We start from the raw sequence: 16,545 nt of genomic DNA, 5'->3' as shown, positions 1-16,545 counted from the left end.
TAGTAGGGACATACGACAAGAAGGTATTTTTTGTTAATTGATGTGAAATTTGGCGTCACTGTAGCAAAAGAGTATGCGGTTTTCAAATCTGGAATGATATTGTGGTAACGCACCATCTTAGGGGGGCAGAGGGGGCGAAGCATAATTTGGTGGATCTTTATAAAAATTTCAAATTTTATTTTGGAAATTTCAGGAAGCGTTAGATTAATCACAAATGATACAAAATTAATATTCCGATGCTTTTTGCATGTACCAGTGACTGATATTGGGCTACAGCCACCCTTTCAAAATTCATGTAATTTACGATAAATATTCTTCGCAGGGACGTACGGGAAGAAGGTAAATATGCTTTACAATTAATGTGGAATTTGTCATTATTGTAGAAGAATGTTTTGATTTTTTTTTTTTTTTAATCTTGAATCTAGTGTAAGTGAATATCGTCTGTCAGTGTACCAGATTGAGGATATAACTTTGTTGTTTTGTCATCACCGGAATATAATCAAAGATTTTTGCGTTTTTATAAAACAAATTGGACTCTTTTTATAGCATAAAATCACACATACAAGTTACCTGTATATTTTCTGCCCACTTAAGCAAACCAACTCGAACACAAAATGACAATGGAAAATGCCGCGGGTATCACGAACGAAAAAATCTTAATGAGAAGTAATATTTTAAAAGTTAAAAGTGTAATAGGTGACCTTTAAGTTTCAATAATGTTTTCTTTATTCATAAAAAAGCATATATTTTCCCTACTTCTTCCACAATAACTGTATGATCCCGCTTTCCACGCAGTAGCTTACTCGTATACTGCACTTGTAAGCACGTCAGGAAATCGTATACTACGGACACATGGTTCTTATAACCGTGTTTCTCTTTTCAATTTTTGGCTTTATCATTTCAAGTAATTCTTCAAATAATTTATCCGGCATTCTAAAATGGTTCGTGTATATTATACTGTCTTCAGTCCTGATTACCTGTACGAGGTTAGCATGAATCCCATGTCCGTATCGTCTTCTAATCCAATCTTTTACCCAGACTTTTCGATTTCTTTTCTTTTTTAAACATAAATACAATGATACCATTGCCACAGACAAGCTAAAAGTTGCAGCATCCCTGTCTTCCATTCCAAGGTCTTTATCTCACTACGGCGGGAACAAATTAGCGAGAAACAGGAATTGTCCTTTTCTGACTGACACGGTGCTCACACACACACACACACACACACACACACTCACAAACAGCGTGGTCATCTTTTGTTTGTCTAGGAGACACTCAAAGTTTCTGAAGTAGTTCGCATAATCTCCGAAAGATGTCAGACCCTATAGACCATGTGCTAGAGATATCTACGGAAAATATCGCTGTGTGTAAATAGAAAATATCTCACCTGCATATGATAAAAAAATCTCTACCCTTGATGATTTATCATAACGTCTAAAAAGGGCCTAACTCTAAATATTCATTCTCGTGTTGTATTCTGTTGCTTTCTGAACTACTTTCAGCCTACGAAACACTGAGTCATATGTTCGATTCCAGATTGCGGTCTAACAAGTAAATATGTGGTGGACAACATCGTGCCCGTGGGTTTTCTGGAGGTACTCTAATTTCCTCCCACATTTCATTCCACCAATTCTTCCATCATAATTCACTTGCCTTAATCATTGTTTCCCTTAGCCTAAAAGAGCATAATTATAGGATGTTAAACTAAAAGATTTCATTAAATAATGTGAGTGTTTTTTGTATTTCCAGATTCATGGATTACTTCAATATTTAGTTGCTTTCCTTAACTTACAAGAATAATTGTAAAATGTTAGTAATTCATCCATCCTTAAGAGAAGTGGGAAGTATCATTATTTTTCCTTTTTCTTTTCTTTCAATAGAAATAGTATAATTGTAATTTTATGACCGTGATCAGTAATTTTAGTTAATTATTATAGAAATTGATCAGTACTTCAGAGGTTTTCATAATTTGTACAGTATCCCAATTATGTTTCTTAATTCAACTTAGCTTTCTCCAACTTAACGAAATTTGTTAAATGCTATTAGGCATCGTTAAGTGTCCTTGAATACAATTCTAAACAAATTTGGTCCTTTTTTACATTTTACAAAATATCTATCAAAGACAAAGTAAAACTAGTTTGAAAAACATAGTGCTCTAGAAATAATAATAATAAAAACTAGAATGAAAATATCCGACTTGCTATTTCTTAAGAAGGTGATTTGGGTATCTGAAATTTTGAAATTTAAAGCTGTAAATCTGTTATAGATCTGGTAATGTTAATATGGTAATATGATAATCAGTGTGGATAGTTTATCTGGATTGTCATTAAACATACTCTAGCAGTGGTTCCAATAATATTATTATGTTGTTTCACATAATGTTTGAAGTGTGAATGAAGAATTTAAAGCCTTCTCTGGGCCTGTTGTGAGGATTAAAATAAGTGTACATCTTTTTTTTTTTTTCTAAATCATCTTAATGATTTGCATGTTAACACAGAAGAAAAACCAGTTTGGCTACAAAATATATGAGAGGGCATGGACTGGATATACCATAACTGTGAAATGTCGCTCGTTGAACCAAAATAATTTACGCATTCCATTGGACTCACATTTGTTTTGTCTCTGGTCAAAAATATTGTAGACATTTTACATATATAGTAGTGTAATGCAATGTGCAGTCTTGTTCACAAAACCCTGCCATCCACCTCTCTTTTAGTCTATATTATTGCAACTGTAAGTTGGAAATTTTAACACACTTTTAACTGACCAAAGTAGATTCTTATTTACTGGATTTAATACCATTTGTACTTTACAAAGAGAGGTAGATAGCAGATTTTTTTTAAGACCCTACTCGTATTATATAAAGATCAGAAATGAATGACTCGTCATCGCCCAGACCACACAACTATGCGTATGAACATGAAATTTGGGGAGAATACTAACAAGGGACATCACCCAATTGTCCGGCTCCGATTTCAATGAAATTTTTCTAGCTGATAGAGGACATACATGTATTATTTCTGATGACAGAAATTTTTGCCATGGTGCATGCTTTCTATTTTTTTTTAATTTTTAAAAGTTATGATGTGGTTATTAGAGATTACTGCAGAAGTCCCTTGCTAACCTTTGTAAACGGAGAGTTAATGAAAAAACAACCATGTAGATGTATATAAGGCATAGGGGGAAGTTGTATGATAGATATGACCTTGACGGCACCTATCTTGAAATCCGCCATTTTGAATTAAGGTCAAGTTTTTAAAATAGGAATAGGGTAATATGATACATAATTTTGGGCTAGAATTTAATCAGGAAGACAATGGTGAAGCTAGTTTTGAGATACACCTATTTGGTGAAAAGTTACATGAATTTAATTGTTCACTTACTACGTACGAAAGTCCCTTACCTCCGCTTCTAACCCACGTATTAATGATAAGTGGATAAAAGCTTCGGTAATACATATTATACCTAGAGGTAAGTGATACACTAAGGGTATTCTTGACTGCAGCCATCTTGAAATCCGCCATTTTGAATTAAAGTGAAGTTTGAAAAATGAAAACCATGGCATGTGACACCTCATTTTAATAGCAAAGTTTCCCACAAAGCCAATGGCATGCTTATTTTTGTTCTATAATTAACCAGTGTGAATGTAGTACTGCTTGTAATGAGCACCAAACGTCCATTATTCGATCTTTCAAATTGGCAAACTCCTAATTTTCACCACATGTTTTAAGATTCCAACTGGCACTTTGCAGTTGTTGCCATGGCTTATGTTTTCTAAATTAATTACATTTTTTTAAGAGTTGCGATTTGTCAGTTTGTGAATAGTGTTGGGATAAGCATTCAGCAATCTTTCTGAATTTTAAAGACTTGCCATGTAATTATTTATTTTCTTTACCTGCCCTTCAAAAACTCGTTTACTGACATGAATCATCGCACAACAAAACAACTCCAACTTTGCATTCAAGTAATGCCGAAGACGTAGCTTGTGTAGTAGATGAGACGAAAAATCAAATGAAAATTCACTTCAAAAAGGAAAACGAAATATGATTGTTGTGTAAATCAAGGGTCTTTTGTTTTGTTTTATATTTCTTTCTTTATTGTATATTTATTTATTCTCTATAGCAATTTTTTAACTAGTCAGAGAAGAAAGTCATTCGTTTTCTAGCGATTGTTGTCGATGATTCATGATTGTAAAATTTATAATCAGTATTAATCGGACACTCAATTAAGTTATACCTCTTTATAAACAAGTTACCTGTTTTCATATTATGTTCATGGTAGAAACAATGTTGTGGGAACAGTCATATAATGCCACTTTGATATTTTTTATCATTGCTGCTGTTTCTTTAATGTTGTATTTATTAAAAATATTTTATTGTCTATCGTTTTCGCAACATGTAAGCTACATTTCCTGATAACTTTGAGTTCGTATAGCACCAATTTGTTATAGTTTCATTTGTATTTCTTTACGTCACATAGGTCCATAGGTTCTTCATGTATTCTCGTTTAAAATAAATAATTACATTGCAAGTCTTCAAAGTTCAGAAAGATTGCTGAATGCTTATCCCAACACTATTCACGAACTGACAAATCGCAACTCTTAAAAAAATGTAATTAATTTAGAAAACATGAGCCATGGCAACAACTGCAAAGTGCCAGTTGGAATCTTAAAACATGTGGTGAAAATTAGGAGTTTGCCAATTTGAAAGATCGAATAATGGACGTTTGGTGCTCATTACAAGCAGTACTACATTCACACTGGTTAATTATAGAACAAAAATAAGCATGCCATTGGCTTTGTGGGAAACTTTGCTATTAAAATGAGGTGTCACATGCCATGGTTTTCATTTTTCAAACTTCACTTTAATTCAAAATGGCGGATTTCAAGATGGCTGCAGTCAAGAATACCCTTAGTGTATCACTTACCTCTAGGTATAATATGTATTACCGAAGCTTTTATCCACTTATCATTAATACGTGGGTTAGAAGCGGAGGTAAGGGACTTTCGTACGTAGTAAGTGAACAATTAAATTCATGTAACTTTTCACCAAATAGGTGTATCTCAAAACTAGCTTCACCATTGTCTTCCTGATTAAATTCTAGCCCAAAATTATGTATCATATTACCCTATTCCTATTTTAAAAACTTGACCTTAATTCAAAATGGCGGATTTCAAGATAGGTGCCGTCAAGGTCATATCTATCATACAACTTCCCCCTATGCCTTATATACATCTACATGGTTGTTTTTTCATTAACTCTCCGTTTACAAAGGTTAGCAAGGGACTTCTGCAGTAATCTCTAATAACCACATCATAACTCTTAAAAATTAAAAAAAATAGAAAGCATGCACCATGGCAAAAATTTCTGTCATCAGAAATAATACATGTATGCCCTCTATCAGCTAGAAAAAAAATATTGAAATCGGAGCCGGACAATTGGGTGATGTCCGTTGTAAGACAAAATTTTCTTACTCCGTATACATAAACAAAACAGCACACAAAAGGTAAATAAAACAAAAATGAGTCGTGGGCCCATTTCAGTAAAATATGTCTACTATTAGAAGCCCCTGAAATGATATTTATCTGTATGGCTTTGAGATGTGTTAATATTGTCCCCTTAATTAGTTTGTCATGTATAAAAAGGGTCCAGGGACGTAACCAACGGCCCCGCAGACCTTGCCATGGGAGGGCCCACAGGCTCCGGGGCCCCCATAAAAAGAGAAAGACTGAAAGAGGGGGCCCAAGAATTAGGAAGAACTTTTTCTAGGGGGCCCAAATACGCGTATTAATGCTTGCCCTTTTAGGAAAATCTAAGTTACGGTGCTGTTCAAGGTCCCACAAAATAGTATCTTCTTCCTCCTAAAGGCTTCTTTCGCCATTCCTATCCTTGCTTTTATTTCACGTTCACACTTCATATCATCACTTCATATAATCACCGATTTCAACCTATTGTTTGTGGTTGAAATCGGTCATGGATAAATGGGATTAAATCAAACCAATCATGAGAAAATGTTTGAGAGTAACTTTAGTTGATATTTTTTAGTTTATATGAAACAATGCCCAGGTACTGAAAACTAGTCACCTGTTCTATTTTCTTTCCTCTTACGTTTGTATTTGATACCGACCGCCTCGTTCAAATGACCATAAACAAATAAAAATAATGGAATAGGTATTTCAGCGTCTGCGAAAATTCCGTTTCAAAAGAGGGAAAGGAAGACAAATTTCTATAATATTATGATTCCCACTATTTAGTTAGAATGTAAGAGTACACTTAAGCTGAGATGTGAAATTCGTTGCGTAAACTCTTAAACAAAAATAAGAAATTGTTTCAGCGTTTCAGCGTTCCTGAAAGGGGAAAGTGCGACCTTTTTGTACTATTCTATGAAATAGTGAAAGTCACTCACAGATTCCCTGGTTATACTAATATATCTAGAAACGTGAAATATGGATAGAAAATTCCTTTTGTTATGATACCAATTAATAATAAGGGAAAGTTTTGAAATTCGTATGCTAAACGAGGTAAAATGGATTCAAACAGGGACAAAAAAGCGGGGGAACGCGGGGGAACGCCGTCTCCCCACCTCGAAATATATTAACGGCGTCCCCCCAGTTCCTAAAACATTACAACGGGCAAAGATAGGTAGGGGGAACGGCGGGAAGTCATGCCTCTACCTACCGTTCCCCCACCTTTTCAGATCCACTTTTACCCCTGGATTCAAACGTTTTGCCCAGAATAAAGCAACCACAACAACCTATGAAATTAGGAAATATGAAACTCAGCACGTGAATTCCTCATTAAAAACAAGCGGACACATGTCCCAGCGACTTGAAAATTCCTGTTTAAACGGGAAGCAGGCGTTTCTTTTGTCTACATTGAAAACGATGTTGTCTGTTGTTTACAATTAAATATCTTTAAAATGGCTTGTAACTTTGAAATGAGCTTTGGAACATCCTTATATATACACCTCGAGCTAGATTGCAATAATCCCTTTGATTAAAGGGCGTGTTCTAAGTTTGGAAGGCTCCCAAAATTACGAAAACTAAGTTATCTCACGAACCTGTCAAGTTAGAAAAATTAAACACTGTATATAAACTCCTAAATTGCAAATGAACGGAAAAATGACCCAGCATTTTCGAAAATTCCGGTTTTAAGAGGAGTGGAAGGAGGGGGATTTTTATATATTTTTCCGCCACATTAAATTGAATTGATTTTAACGTCCCTTTCAGCAGCGAGGCTATATGAGATGGAACCTACTAATTAACGCAGAATCCTAACTACATGAGCTCCCACCGGGAATCGAACCCGGCTCTCCCCCGCCAAAGGCGCGCACGCTAACCACTTACCCACGAAGGAGCTCTACGCCACATTAAGATAGGAGTTGTTTGTTGTTTGTAATCGCATGACAAGAAACGACTTACCGCTTTGAAATGAATTTTCTAACATTGTACCTGCTTCAAGGGTTTATGATCTAACATTGATTAAAGGGAGTATCCTAGGGAGGTACTATCCATACTCTTCCAAATACTAGCAATAAATCTATTTTTCTCGTGCAAAGAACGGACGTCTCTCTCTCTCTCTCTCTCTCTCTCTCTTGAGCTCCTCCGTGGCTAAGCGGTTAGCATACGCGCCTTTGGCGTGGGAGACCCGGGTTCGATTCCCGGCGGGAGCTCATGTGGTTCGGATTCCACGTTAATCAGTAGGTCGAGGTCTCATATAGCCTTGCTGCTGAAAGGGACGTTAAACTCAAAATCAACTCAACTCCTCTCTCTCTCTCTCTCTCTCTCTCTCCCTGTGGGAGAGAGAGAGAGAGAGAGAGAGTTTGGCTACGTACCAAATTTCACAATAGTAAATCCCCCAGAGAGTAAGAATTATAAAGAGAGAGGGTTTACTTTAAAGTGCGATGGAAGCGAATATTCTAGTTTTAATCCGATTAGAAACCGATTTCTTACACAATACTATTTACTTCATTAGTTCTATAAACCTTTATGCTTATCGTGTTATAATTATCTTTAAAATTATGATTTTGTCATTTCAAAACGTAGAACGAGAAATAAATGTAATATTCTACCTAGGTATTTGTTAAGGAAACCTTTGAAACATTGATGATTTCAGGGCATGACCTGTGGGAGAATTTGAGGCCCTGTCGACATAAATTCGTGGCCATATCTTCGATCATGCTCAAAGTGGACTAATAATGTTCTATCAATTTCCTCTCATTCATATATTGACCATTACCCGGGGAGAATCTTCTGAAATCATCAATGCTTATAATTAGTTTTTCATTACAAATCAAAGGATAATAATGAAATATTGAACATACTTAATATTTTGTTTTCAATTTTTTATTTTAGATTTGCAATTCATATAATGTTCCCTTCTAATCGAATTTGAGAGAAAAGTAGTTGCCAAAGATTTATCCAAAGAAATGTTTTCAGTCCTCTGATGAAAATAGGAACACACTTTTAAGGAAAAAAAAAACGAAACTAATACTTCCTACAGGGTTTGAACACATAAACAGGGTTTGATTGATAGACTATTGACCCAAACCGCTTGACCAGTTCGTACGTCTTCACTGAGCTTCTTTAGACTTTTGTGTATAGTAGTTTCCTGCTCCACACTTTTTTTGTTTATGTCGATACCACTATAAGTTTGTGGTGAATATTTGGGCGTTACAGGTCTTGCAATGCATAAAGATCTTTTTGTATAAACTACATTCAATTTCATTCCTAATAACTTATATGCAACAGATTGAATCTGTGAAATGATTGGGGTTTGAGTGATCGTAAATGTTTTCATAGTTAGGAGCCTGGATATGCAAACCCGCTTACTATTGTGGAGATTTACTATTGTGAAATTTGGTACATATAATTTGAAGTACTCACCAACTACCTATATAAAAATTGTTGCGGAAGTGCCGCAGGATTCTGAAACTTGGATATTTGGATAGGGATATACTAATTCCTAAGTGAAGTCTTGACCCGACTACGGTAGGCCCATGGATTTGGAGCTATGGGCCTTTAAATTTTGTTTCTTCATGTTTCCGGCAACATATAACTCCGAAAGGAAGCATTTACGTACCCAAGTTGATCTATACTTTTTGTCATCTTGATGACAGGAATCACCTTCCAAACGGTGTCGGTGTTGTTTTGAAACACCCTATACATACTTCACATCCAAAAATCTGACGTACAGGGTGCCTGAAACATGAAAAACTGTTTAAACATCTCTCTATGATTAGGAAAGACATTTCTTAGTCCTATCGTCTCTCAAAAATAAAAATTACAACAAAAAATGCTGCTAGCTTGTATAGCAGTTGGGAAGCGTTTTAATGTTTTATTTCCTGCAATAACCTCTGTAATATTTTGTTCTAAAAGGAAGTGAAGAAGTGTAATTTCTCGCCTGGGGACTCCGACAGTTAAAGCAAATGCCCTGCTCTTTGAAATGGGTTGAGTCTCTCCATTTCATCTCCTCAACCTGTGACGAACGCTTTAACCCTTCTTCGCTCCATCTTACAGCATTTTATGAGGAGAATAACTTTCCTTTGTTCACAAGAAATGCACCTGGTGAATGCCTTAAAACAAGGTTGCTTGTATATAAAAAATCACTGATTTTGTTTTTCGACCTCATTTTGTTTATAGCATTACCACTTTGTCATTATGACTCCATTCCTTTAGTAAATACCTAATTTATGGCTCAATGACTCTGTGGACATTTCTTTCCATTGGAACCGTGTATAGAATTTCCAGTTAGTGATGTTCCTACTATCAGGATATAATTAATATAATTAGGTTAAAAGTTAAATATGATCATAGTATTACCATGTTACCTTCGATGAATTGATTACAAGAAACAATGAAAATTATGTACTAAGAGAGCTAATTTGTGAGATTATATTTATTGTTTTTCTTTCTCAATATTGTAAACTTCTCTGTGTAGGAGTAGGTAGAGCTTTGGTAGAGTAGAATATAGTCCGAAATTGTCTCCCACTACAACTAAACAGGTTTTATTATAAAAATCCTCTATCAAGGTGTCTAACCGTAACGAAAGTAATGAAAGTCATGAAAAAGTCACAAAATCAGAAAACCATTATGAAAGTCAAGAAATTTAGCTCCTGGGTCACTAACATTTCAAATGTTCTTTAATAAGAAATTCAGTTTAACAGAAAATAATTTCTTCTATGTAGAATCCTAGTTGGATGAGGAAAAACAGAAACTAATAAGTAAATATAAAGAGCCGAAATAGCTCAGCTGGGAGAGCGTTAGACTGAAGATCTAAAGATCCCGGGTTTCGGCATTAATATTTTCTTTAGAGATGAATATAGAATGAGTAACTAACATTTCAATTGTTCTTTAATAAGAAATTCAGTTTAATAAAAAATAATTTCTTCTATGTAGAATCCTAGTTGGATGAGGAAAAAGAGAAACTAATAAGTAAATATAAAGAGCCGAAATAGCTCAGCTGGGAGAGCGTTAGACTGAAGATCTAAAGGTCCCTGGTTCGATCCCGGGTTTCGGCATTAATATTTTCTTTAGAGATGAATATAGAATGAGTAACTAACATTTCAATTGTTCTTTAATAAGAAATTCAGTTTAATAAAAAATAATTTCTTCTATGTAGAATCCTAGTTGGATGAGGAAAAAGAGAAACTAATGAGTAAATATAAAGAGCCGAAATAGCTCAGCTGGGAGAGCGTTAGACTAAAGGTCCCTGGTTCGATCCCGGGTTTCGGCATTAATATTTTCTTTAGAGATGAATATAAAATGAGTAACTAACATTTCAATTGTTCTTTAATAAGAAATTCAGTTTAACAGAAAATAATTTCTTCTATGTAGAATCCTAGTTGGATGAGGAAAAAGAGAAACTAATAAGTAAATAAAAAGAGCCGAAATAGCTCAGCTGGGAGAGCGTTAGACTGAAGATCTAAAGGTCCCTGGTTCGATCCCGGGTTTCGGCATTAATATTTTCTTTAGAGATGAATATAAAATGAGTAACTAACATTTCAATTGTTCTTTAATAAGAAATTCAGTTTAATAAAAAATAATTTCTTCTATGTAGAATCCTAGTTGGATGAGGAAAAAGAGAAACTAATGAGTAAATATAAAGAGCCGAAATAGCTCAGCTGGGAGAGCGTTAGACTGAAGATCTATAGGTCCCTGGTTCGATCCCGGGTTTCGGCATTAATATTTTCTTTAGAGATGAATATAAAATGAGTAACTAACATTTCAATTGTTCTTTAATAAGAAATTCAGTTTAACAGAAAATAATTTCTTCTATGTAGAATCCTAGTTGGATGAGGAAAAAGAGAAACTAATGAGTAAATATAAAGAGCCGAAATAGCTCAGCTGGGAGAGCGTTAGACTGAAGATCTAAAGGTCCCTGGTTCGATCCCGGGTTTCGGCATTAATATTTTCTTTAGAGATGAATATAAAATGAGTAACTAACATTTCAATTGTTCTTTAATAAGAAATTCAGTTTAATAAAAAATAATTTCTTCTATGTAGAATCCTAGTTGGATGAGGAAAAAGAGAAACTAATAGACGAATACAAAGAGCCGAAATAGCTCAGCTGGGAGAGCGTTAGACTGAAGATCGAAAGGTCCCTGGTTCGATCCCGGGTTTCGGCATTAATATTTTCTTTAGAGATGAATATAAAATGAGTAACTAACATTTCAATTGTTCTTTAATAAGAAATTCAGTTTATTAAAAAATAATTTCTTCTATGTAGAATCCTAGTTGGATGAGGAAAACGAGAAACTAATGAGTAAATATAAAGAGCCGAAATAGCTCAGCTGGGAGAGCGTTAGACTGAAGATCTAAAGGTCCCTGGTTCGATCCCGGGTTTCGGCATTAATATTTTCTTTAGAGATGAATATAAAATGAGTAACTAACATTTCAATTGTTCTTTAATAAGAAATTCAGTTTAATAAAAAATAATTTCTTCTATGTAGAATCCTAGTTGGATGAGGAAAACGAGAAACTAATGAGTAAATATAAAGAGCCGAAATAGCTCAGCTGGGAGAGCGTTAGACTGAAGATCTAAAGGTCCCTGGTTCGATCCCGGGTTTCGGCATTAATATTTTCTTTAGAGATGAATATAGAATGAGTAACTAACATTTCAATTGTTCTTTAATAAGAAATTCAGTTTAATAAAAAATAATTTCTTCTATGTAGAATCCTAGTTGGATGAGGAAAAAGAGAAACTAATGAGTAAATATAAAGAGCCGAAATAGCTCAGCTGGGAGAGCGTTTGACTGAAGATCTGAAGGTCCCTGGTTCGATCCCGGGTTTTGGCATTAATATTTTCATTAGAGATGAATATAGAATGAGTAACTAACATTTCAATTGTTCTTTAATAAGAAATTCAGTTTAATAAAAAATAATTTCTTCTATGTAGAATCCTAGTTGGATGAGGAAGAAGAGAAACTAATGAGTAAATAAAAAGAGCCGAAATAGCTCAGCTGGGAGAGCGTTAGACTGAAGATCTAAAGGTCCCGGGTTTTGGCATTAATATTTTCTTTAGAGATGAATATAAAATGAGTAACTAACATTTCAATTGTTCTTTAATAAGAAATTCAGTTTAACAGAAAATAATTTCTTCTATGTAGAATACTAGTTGGATGAGGAAAAAGAGAAACTAATAAGTAAATAAAAAGAGCCGAAATAGCTCAGCTGGGAGAGCGTTAGACTGAAGATCTAAAGGTCCCTGGTTCGATCCCGGGTTTCGGCATTAATATTTTCTTTAGAGATGAATATAGAATGAGTAACTAACATTTCAATTGTTCTTTAATAAGAAATTCAGTTTAATAAAAAATAATTTCTTCTATGTAGAATCCTAGTTGGATGAGGAAAAAGAGAAACTAATAAGTAAATAAGAAGAGCCGAAATAGCTCAGCTGGGAGAGCGTTAGACTGAAGATCTAAAGGTCCCTGGTTCGATCCCGGGTTTTGGCATTAATATTTTCTTTAGAGATGAATATAGAATGAGTAACTAACATTTTAATTGTTCTTTAATAAGAAATTCAGTTTAATAAAAAATAATTTCTTCTATGTAGAATCCTAGTTGGATGAGGAAAAAGAGAAACTAATGAGTAAATATAAAGAGCCGAAATAGCTCAGCTGGGAGAGCGTTAGACTGAAGATCTTAAGGTCCCTGGTTCGATCCCGGGTTTCGGCATTAATATTTTCTTTAGAGATGAATATAAAATGAGTAACTAACATTTCAATTGTTCTTTAATAAGAAATTCAGTTTATTAAAAAATAATTTCTTCTATGTAGAATCCTAGTTGGATGAGGAAAACGAGAAACTAATGAGTAAATATAAAGAGCCGAAATAGCTCAGCTGGGAGAGCGTTAGACTGAAGATCTAAAGGTCCCTGGTTCGATCCCGGGTTTTGGCATTAATATTTTCTTTAGAGATGAATATAGAATGAGTAACTAACATTTCAATTGTTCTTTAATAAGAAATTCAGTTTAATAAAAAATAATTTCTTCTATGTAGAATCCTAGTTGGATGAGGAAAACGAGAAACTAATGAGTAAATATAAAGAGCCGAAATAGCTCAGCTGGGAGAGCGTTAGACTGAAGATCTAAAGGTCCCTGGTTCGATCCCGGGTTTCGGCATTAATATTTTCTTTAGAGATGAATATAGAATGAGTAACTAACATTTCAATTGTTCTTTAATAAGAAATTCAGTTTAATAAAAAATAATTTCTTCTATGTAGAATCCTAGTTGGATGAGGAAGAAGAGAAACTAATGAGTAAATAAAAAGAGCCGAAATAGCTCAGCTGGGAGAGCGTTAGACTGAAGATCTAAAGGTCCCGGGTTTTGGCATTAATATTTTCTTTAGAGATGAATATAAAATGAGTAACTAACATTTCAATTGTTCTTTAATAAGAAATTCAGTTTAACAGAAAATAATTTCTTCTATGTAGAATACTAGTTGGATGAGGAAAAAGAGAAACTAATAAGTAAATAAAAAGAGCCGAAATAGCTCAGCTGGGAGAGCGTTAGACTGAAGATCTAAAGGTCCCTGGTTCGATCCCGGGTTTCGGCATTAATATTTTCTTTAGAGATGAATATAGAATGAGTAACTAACATTTCAATTGTTCTTTAATAAGAAATTCAGTTTAATAAAAAATAATTTCTTCTATGTAGAATCCTAGTTGGATGAGGAAAAAGAGAAACTAATAAGTAAATAAGAAGAGCCGAAATAGCTCAGCTGGGAGAGCGTTAGACTGAAGATCTAAAGGTCCCTGGTTCGATCCCGGGTTTTGGCATTAATATTTTCTTTAGAGATGAATATAGAATGAGTAACTAACATTTTAATTGTTCTTTAATAAGAAATTCAGTTTAATAAAAAATAATTTCTTCTATGTAGAATCCTAGTTGGATGAGGAAAAAGAGAAACTAATAAGTAAATAAAAAGAGCCGAAATAGCTCAGCTGGGAGAGCGTTAGACTGAAGATCTAAAGGTCCCTGGTTCGATCCCGGGTTTTGGCATTAATATTTTCTTTAGAGATGAATATAGAATGAGTAACTAACATTTCAATTGTTCTTTAATAAGAAATTCAGTTTAATAAAAAATAATTTCTTCTATGTAGAATCCTAGTTGGATGAGGAAGAAGAGAAACTAATGAGTAAATAAAAAGAGCCGAAATAGCTCAGCTGGGAGAGCGTTAGACTGAAGATCTAAAGGTCCCGGGTTTCGGCATTAATATTTTCTTTAGAGATGAATATAAAATGAGTAACTAACATTTCAATTGTTCTTTAATAAGAAATTCAGTTTAACAGAAAATAATTTCTTCTATGTAGAATCCTAGTTGGATGAGGAAAAAGAGAAACTAATAAGTAAATAAAAAGAGCCGAAATAGCTCAGCTGGGAGAGCGTTAGACTGAAGATCTAAAGGTCCCTGGTTCGATCCCGGGTTTTGGCATTAATATTTTCTTTAGAGATGAATATAGAATGAGTAACTAACATTTCAATTGTTCTTTAATAAGAAATTCAGTTTAATAAAAAATAATTTCTTCTATGTAGAATCCTAGTTGGATGAGGAAAAAGAGAAACTAATGAGTAAATATAAAGAGCCGAAATAGCTCAGCTGGGAGAGCGTTAGACTGAAGATCTTAAGGTCCCTGGTTCGATCCCGGGTTTCGGCATTAATATTTTCTTTAGAGATGAATATAGAATGAGTAACTAACATTTCAATTGTTCTTTAATAAGAAATTCGGTTTAATAAAAAATAATTTCTTCTATGTAGAATCCTAGTTGGATGAGGAAAAAGAGAAACTAATGAGTAAATATAAAGAGCCGAAATAGCTCAGCTGGGAGAGCGTTAGACTGAAGATCTATAGGTCCCTGGTTCGATCCCGGGTTTCGGCATTAATATTTTCTTTAGAGATGAATATAAAATGAGTAACTAACATTTCAATTGTTCTTTAATAAGAAATTCAGTTTATTAAAAAATAATTTCTTCTATGTAGAATCCTAGTTGGATGAGGAAAACGAGAAACTAATGAGTAAATATAAAGAGCCGAAATAGCTCAGCTGGGAGAGCGTTAGACTGAAGATCTAAAGGTCCCTGGTTCGATCCCGGGTTTTGGCATTAATATTTTCTTTAGAGATGAATATAGAATGAGTAACTAACATTTCAATTGTTCTTTAATAAGAAATTCAGTTTAATAAAAAATAATTTCTTCTATGTAGAATCCTAGTTGGATGAGGAAAAAGAGAAACTAATGAGTAAATATAAAGAGCCGAAATAGCTCAGCTGGGAGAGCGTTAGACTGAAGATCTAAAGGTCCCTGGTTCGATCCCGGGTTTCGGCATTAATATTTTCTTTAGAGATGAATATAGAATGAGTAACTAACATTTCAATTGTTCTTTAATAAGAAATTCGGTTTAATAAAAAATAATTTCTTCTATGTAGAATCCTAGTTGGATGAGGAAAAAGAGAAACTAATAGACAAATATAAAGAGCCGAAATAGCTCAGCTGGGAGAGCGTTAGACTGAAGATCTAAAGGTCCCTGGTTCGATCCCGGGTTTTGGCATTAATATTTTCTTTAGAGATGAATATAGAATGAGTAACTAACATTTCAATTGTTCTTTAATAAGAAATTCAGTTTAATAAAAAATAATTTCTTCTATGTAGAATCCTAGTTGGATGAGGAAAAAGAGAAACTAATGAGTAAATATAAAGAGCCGAAATAGCTCAGCTGGGAGAGCGTTAGACTGAAGATCTTAAGGTCCCTGGTTCGATCCCGGGTTTCGGCATTAATATTTTCTTTAGAGATGAATATAGAATGAGTAACTAACATTTCAATTGTTCTTTAATAAGAAATTCGGTTTAATAAAAAATAATTTCTTCTATGTAGAATCCTAGTTGGATGAGGAAAAAGAGAAACTAATGAGTAAATATAAAGAGCCGAAATAGCTCAGCTGGGAGAGCGTTAGACTGAAGATCTAAAGGTCCCGGGTTTCGGCATTAATATTTTCTTTAGAGATGAATATAAAATGAGTAACTAACATTTCAATTGTTCTTTAATA

The 16,545-nt window shown here is 34.1% G+C and overlaps 23 non-coding genes across 23 annotated transcripts; all 23 read left to right on the top strand.

The window, feature by feature from the left end:
- Window positions 1-10,445: 10,445 nt before the first annotated feature.
- Window positions 10,446-10,518, top strand: TRNAF-GAA (transfer RNA phenylalanine (anticodon GAA)). The gene has a single exon. It is a non-coding gene; the product is annotated as a tRNA-Phe (tRNA).
- A 365-nt stretch (window positions 10,519-10,883) lies between these two features.
- Window positions 10,884-10,956, top strand: TRNAF-GAA (transfer RNA phenylalanine (anticodon GAA)). Its single transcript has one exon. It is a non-coding gene; the product is annotated as a tRNA-Phe (tRNA).
- Window positions 10,957-11,106: 150 nt separating this feature from the next.
- Window positions 11,107-11,179, top strand: TRNAF-GAA (transfer RNA phenylalanine (anticodon GAA)). Its single transcript has one exon. It is a non-coding gene; the product is annotated as a tRNA-Phe (tRNA).
- A 150-nt stretch (window positions 11,180-11,329) lies between these two features.
- On the top strand, window positions 11,330-11,402 carry TRNAF-GAA (transfer RNA phenylalanine (anticodon GAA)). The gene has a single exon. It is a non-coding gene; the product is annotated as a tRNA-Phe (tRNA).
- Window positions 11,403-11,552: 150 nt separating this feature from the next.
- Window positions 11,553-11,625, top strand: TRNAF-GAA (transfer RNA phenylalanine (anticodon GAA)). The gene has a single exon. It is a non-coding gene; the product is annotated as a tRNA-Phe (tRNA).
- Window positions 11,626-11,775: 150 nt separating this feature from the next.
- TRNAF-GAA (transfer RNA phenylalanine (anticodon GAA)) lies at window positions 11,776-11,848 on the top strand. The gene has a single exon. It is a non-coding gene; the product is annotated as a tRNA-Phe (tRNA).
- A 150-nt stretch (window positions 11,849-11,998) lies between these two features.
- TRNAF-GAA (transfer RNA phenylalanine (anticodon GAA)) lies at window positions 11,999-12,071 on the top strand. Its single transcript has one exon. It is a non-coding gene; the product is annotated as a tRNA-Phe (tRNA).
- Window positions 12,072-12,221: 150 nt separating this feature from the next.
- TRNAF-GAA (transfer RNA phenylalanine (anticodon GAA)) lies at window positions 12,222-12,294 on the top strand. The gene has a single exon. It is a non-coding gene; the product is annotated as a tRNA-Phe (tRNA).
- A 361-nt stretch (window positions 12,295-12,655) lies between these two features.
- TRNAF-GAA (transfer RNA phenylalanine (anticodon GAA)) lies at window positions 12,656-12,728 on the top strand. The gene has a single exon. It is a non-coding gene; the product is annotated as a tRNA-Phe (tRNA).
- Window positions 12,729-12,878: 150 nt separating this feature from the next.
- TRNAF-GAA (transfer RNA phenylalanine (anticodon GAA)) lies at window positions 12,879-12,951 on the top strand. Its single transcript has one exon. It is a non-coding gene; the product is annotated as a tRNA-Phe (tRNA).
- Window positions 12,952-13,101: 150 nt separating this feature from the next.
- TRNAF-GAA (transfer RNA phenylalanine (anticodon GAA)) lies at window positions 13,102-13,174 on the top strand. The gene has a single exon. It is a non-coding gene; the product is annotated as a tRNA-Phe (tRNA).
- A 150-nt stretch (window positions 13,175-13,324) lies between these two features.
- On the top strand, window positions 13,325-13,397 carry TRNAF-GAA (transfer RNA phenylalanine (anticodon GAA)). Its single transcript has one exon. It is a non-coding gene; the product is annotated as a tRNA-Phe (tRNA).
- A 150-nt stretch (window positions 13,398-13,547) lies between these two features.
- TRNAF-GAA (transfer RNA phenylalanine (anticodon GAA)) lies at window positions 13,548-13,620 on the top strand. The gene has a single exon. It is a non-coding gene; the product is annotated as a tRNA-Phe (tRNA).
- A 361-nt stretch (window positions 13,621-13,981) lies between these two features.
- TRNAF-GAA (transfer RNA phenylalanine (anticodon GAA)) lies at window positions 13,982-14,054 on the top strand. The gene has a single exon. It is a non-coding gene; the product is annotated as a tRNA-Phe (tRNA).
- Window positions 14,055-14,204: 150 nt separating this feature from the next.
- On the top strand, window positions 14,205-14,277 carry TRNAF-GAA (transfer RNA phenylalanine (anticodon GAA)). Its single transcript has one exon. It is a non-coding gene; the product is annotated as a tRNA-Phe (tRNA).
- A 150-nt stretch (window positions 14,278-14,427) lies between these two features.
- On the top strand, window positions 14,428-14,500 carry TRNAF-GAA (transfer RNA phenylalanine (anticodon GAA)). The gene has a single exon. It is a non-coding gene; the product is annotated as a tRNA-Phe (tRNA).
- Window positions 14,501-14,861: 361 nt separating this feature from the next.
- TRNAF-GAA (transfer RNA phenylalanine (anticodon GAA)) lies at window positions 14,862-14,934 on the top strand. The gene has a single exon. It is a non-coding gene; the product is annotated as a tRNA-Phe (tRNA).
- Window positions 14,935-15,084: 150 nt separating this feature from the next.
- Window positions 15,085-15,157, top strand: TRNAF-GAA (transfer RNA phenylalanine (anticodon GAA)). The gene has a single exon. It is a non-coding gene; the product is annotated as a tRNA-Phe (tRNA).
- A 150-nt stretch (window positions 15,158-15,307) lies between these two features.
- Window positions 15,308-15,380, top strand: TRNAF-GAA (transfer RNA phenylalanine (anticodon GAA)). Its single transcript has one exon. It is a non-coding gene; the product is annotated as a tRNA-Phe (tRNA).
- A 150-nt stretch (window positions 15,381-15,530) lies between these two features.
- Window positions 15,531-15,603, top strand: TRNAF-GAA (transfer RNA phenylalanine (anticodon GAA)). Its single transcript has one exon. It is a non-coding gene; the product is annotated as a tRNA-Phe (tRNA).
- Window positions 15,604-15,753: 150 nt separating this feature from the next.
- Window positions 15,754-15,826, top strand: TRNAF-GAA (transfer RNA phenylalanine (anticodon GAA)). The gene has a single exon. It is a non-coding gene; the product is annotated as a tRNA-Phe (tRNA).
- A 150-nt stretch (window positions 15,827-15,976) lies between these two features.
- Window positions 15,977-16,049, top strand: TRNAF-GAA (transfer RNA phenylalanine (anticodon GAA)). The gene has a single exon. It is a non-coding gene; the product is annotated as a tRNA-Phe (tRNA).
- Window positions 16,050-16,199: 150 nt separating this feature from the next.
- TRNAF-GAA (transfer RNA phenylalanine (anticodon GAA)) lies at window positions 16,200-16,272 on the top strand. Its single transcript has one exon. It is a non-coding gene; the product is annotated as a tRNA-Phe (tRNA).
- The last annotated feature ends 273 nt before the right edge of the window (window positions 16,273-16,545 follow it).

This window comes from Thermobia domestica, chromosome 12 (assembly GCF_964235325.1).
Source record: "Thermobia domestica chromosome 12, izTheDome1.hap1.1, whole genome shotgun sequence".
NCBI lineage: Eukaryota > Metazoa > Arthropoda > Insecta > Zygentoma > Lepismatidae > Thermobia > Thermobia domestica.
This window is presented reverse-complemented; position numbering and strand designations above follow the sequence as displayed.